Below are 4,199 nucleotides of genomic sequence, written 5' to 3' on the forward strand. Positions count from 1 at the left end.
CTAAACATTGGGCGCAGATCGCTGTTTATTTTCTTTCCAAGATCGGACAGCTGTCTTCGTACAACGTTGGCTGATAATAATTTGAACGGGCGCATTTGCTTGAACATCGCCAACTTGTGGTTGATTTCGGAACTCAATGAATCTAGTTATTGTGGAATTAATAAGATTCTCTGGGTACTTCAGTTTTAAGAAGATCCCTTTCAAGTTGTCACATTCTTCAGCAAATAGATCAGGTGAGGATGATAGACAGTGGGCTCGGTTCAACATGGTTATTAGAAGGGATCGTTTGTAACAGGCATCAACATGGCTTTGATAGTGGAGAATTAGGCCTTTATTTGTTGTTTTCCTGTAGACACATGTTTTCAGCTGTTTCCCAATCTTAATGAGTTCCATTCCGATGAAAGGTAGTTTGTTGTTGTTTGCAACTTCCATCGTGAAGCTGATTGCCGGGTGTGCTTCGTTTCATGTTGGCAAGAAAGCCGTAGCAGTTGCAATATATTTTACCGCAGCTAAGGTGTCATCCACGTATCTCTTATAAAAAGGTAACTTATTCTTGCTTTCTAGTTCCTCCTCGATCGAACACAAATGTGTTCACCATGAGTGGCCCTAGGGGTGACCCCATCGCTACTCCATCAATTTGTTCATAAAGACTGCTGTTGAACTGAAACAGTTGATGTCTTGTAGCCACTCGTAGAAGCTCAACAAGGTCATCCTGGGTGATGTTAAGGTTGTGTGTCTCATTGAACCAATTTCGAGCGACGGCCTTGCTCGCAAGAATCTGAATGATTTCTTCTAGCGGCACGTTCATGAACAATGCTGATACATCATACGATACCAAAATATCGTCCTCATTGAACTCCAGCTCTTGGATCTCTTCAACAAACTGAAACACATCACAGATGGTATGGTTGTTAACAGACAGGGGTTTCAGTTTCGTAGTTATGTGTCCCTGTGGCGGACAGAATTGGTCTCGTCGCCAGTCACTCTTTATGCGTCTTGGGTAGACCATAGAGATGTGCTAGTCTGGATCCTTTCTGGCAGACAGTATGGGCGATGTGTTTTGGAAGAATTCTCCGAACTACAGAATCAAGATGTTTTGCTTTCTCCAAGAATGGGTGGTATTGCTTTGGCGGTCTTCCACTTGTCCTAGGTCTTTCCAAAGAAACTGATTTAAATTTTGTTTCATCATTCATGGAGGCTTCACTGAGTAACTGAACGTAGTCAGATTTGTTCATGACAACAACGCCTGACCCTTTGTCTGGTTTTCTGATTACAATATCATCTCGTTTCTTCAGCTGATTAATGGAACTCACAAGTGCCTTAGGTGGTCTTGGGCCTTTATGCTTGATGTAATTCAGTGCAATCGACCGGAGTGTTGCTGCTGCTAATTCTTTCTTATCATCAGAAATTGTTGGTTTGAGTTGCCAGTAGGCCTTTTCAAAATTGGCTTTGATCTTCATAGCCAATATCTGGCGCTGAGGAATGGCGTACTTAAGACCTCGGCACAATACGAGTTTTTGGAAGAAAGTTAGTTGATGGGATGATATGTTGAGAATATGTTCCTTGCCATCCCTGTGTAACAACCACGTGATTTTTGAAATATGGCCGCTAATCATTTTGTCGTACTGTTTCTTGCGAAGAAGGACTATTGTTTTCAGGATGTATAAAACAATGTGACCATACCTGCAGAGTGGACACAAAAATGAGACGAACACTGGCGTCACAACTTCATTGTCGATGTCTGAAGCTTCACTTTCTTCTGTCGATCCAACTGTTGATTCATTTTCGTTTAGTTTCCTTTTCCTAGTGTATACATTACCAGTAAACCTTCTTTTCTTTCTTCGAGCACTCCTAAATTTCCTCTTTGGCGGCATGAGTCACTACAACTTTCACAGAATAAATCGAAACCAATCTGAAAAGATGTCAGCCACGTTTTCGGTCACTAATCACTTCATGTAATTGTTCATTTCATGTCTTCAAGGAGTTAAACTATTTACCAGTCCCTTGAAAAGCTGGAACGCAAACGGATAAATACGGGAGGGGTTTCGGGGCAAAAAAAATAGGCATAAACAAACTCGTTACCATGGAAACCAAAGGAAAGGTTCCAGAAAAAGCCAGAATATATATATTTCCCCAAGAAAAAGTAGAAAAACAGTTTCTTTCCACTAAACTACAATAGTTGTAGGGCAAAATTAAGATGTTTAAAAAAAGGTGATATTTTTATGAAATTTGGACTATCGAGCCACCTTAGTATACTTCATGCACACATATAAATAATTGAAACACAGGTTTAATCAATCTACAGTGGTAACCTATTTATTGTTATCAATGCATAAACATGACTTACTGTATGCAATACAAATGTAATCTCAGAAAAAAAGCAAATATCTAGCTGAAATAGGTTTTCACAATATTATTAAAAAATTACCTCTACTCTGATCAAGCGAGTTAAGTGGAACTCACTGAATTTTGTAAAAAAATATGATCATGGGCAGCAACAATGCAACGATGGCTAGATTTCTTTAAACCCAAATAAACTTGTCTTCTTGTTTCTGGCAATAAACAATAATTTATATATAGTATTATAAAGTTAAAAATTGTCATTGATAATTCCATCACTGCATCTAAGACAGTTCTAAACAGGTGTTTTAATAAGCTTTTTGCATGTTAATCAACAACTTGAATTGTCCTTTTTTTAAACTTAGCTTCAAGAAAGGTTATCTTGTTCCTTAAAGCTATTTTGACTCCACTATCAGATGTCATGTCTGGGAACTTCTTTCTTGTGTAACCTACAAACAAATAAGAACAGGAAATTGCTTAGACAAGCTAATTTTATCAAGAACATAGCCAAATATAACTGCGAGGATCATATCTTCACTTGATTTCATATCCGCAGTTCATACATGTATATGATCCATTTCATATATCATTTCATCATTGATTCACTCCTCACGGGAACATTAGAACCCACAAATGACCAGCTCCCAACGTCAGTGGCTTCATAGCTCAGTTGGTTAGAGCGTCGCACCAGTATTGCGAGGTCATGGGTTCAAACCCCGTTGAAGTCCTGAATTTTTCAGGCTTCTCTAGGCAATTACAAAAATTGCGTTCATAACTGCGAGGATCATAGCTTCACTTGTTTCAGTACAATATCTTAATTCTTGCACTTCAAAACATCATTATTGACAACTTCTATAAATGCATCTGAATTTTTTTTTTTTTAATGTAAAAATTTTAAGAATTTGCAATTCATTGCATTAAGCTGCCCTTTAGAAAAATGGCTCATGCAGAGTAAACATTTGTATTATTGCAAGAAGTACAAATGTGAAGTTATGATTACACTTACTCAAGATGCTCTCTAGAATGTCTGTATCAACACACGGTCTTCCATTTTTTCCTCCAAGACTCCTCCCTACAAGCTCATCATCTCTGTAAAAACAGCTTAGCAGAAAACAAGCTGTGGCTGTTGCTGTTTTCTTTGTAGATGCCTTGGTAAGATGGCTGTCATAGATGTAGATACATCTTCGTGATGACAGTTCAATCATCTGTAAGCAACAAAATGTGTTCATTAATGACAGTTTGATCATTATATATATTTTATATACAAGTACTGTATAAATCTAGTGATCACACTGTATGAGGTGAGTCACTCTAGTGTTTGATTGTACATGTACATCTACTACAGTATTGTGAAAAAGTAATGAGAGAGAAATGCGCGAATTTCGTTCTTTGTCCCTGCGAACTTTCGACGAAATTTCGCTCGAAAATTTGAGCGTCGTTTTGCGATGTTTCCAGCGTAATTTCGCTAAAACAAAAAGAGAATAAATTCGCCGCATTTTTGAGCCCAGCGCGAAAATTCGCTAAAACAAAGAGAGAAAGTCGCCGCATTTTCGAGACCAGCGCGAAAAACCAAAAGCGTAATTTCGCTTGTTGTACGCGAAATTTCGTAGTGTGGTTTGTAAACATCGATCACATATCGATCGGCTATTCAGTTTTGTAAACAACTGTAGTCACTTTGACAGCACTTTGATGATCAGTACATGTATTTTGGAAATAGTTCAGTAGTTGTGTCCATTTCAATTCTCTACAAAATTCTCCCTTTGTAATGTGTTTTTATTCATCTTTCTCGGCAGAGAAGACTCGACAAAACATATGCAATTTCAATCCTTTGGTTGTGAGGACAAACTGTTGTCGATAAT

General features: G+C 38.1%; 1 pseudogene; it reads right to left on the reverse strand.

Moving 5' to 3' along the window:
* Positions 1 to 622, reverse strand: LOC138002348 (uncharacterized; annotated as a pseudogene).
* Between the last annotated feature and the right edge of the window lie 3,577 nt (positions 623 to 4,199).

Source organism: Montipora foliosa, chromosome 5 (genome assembly GCF_036669935.1).
Source record: "Montipora foliosa isolate CH-2021 chromosome 5, ASM3666993v2, whole genome shotgun sequence".
NCBI classification, from domain to species: domain Eukaryota; kingdom Metazoa; phylum Cnidaria; class Anthozoa; order Scleractinia; family Acroporidae; genus Montipora; species Montipora foliosa.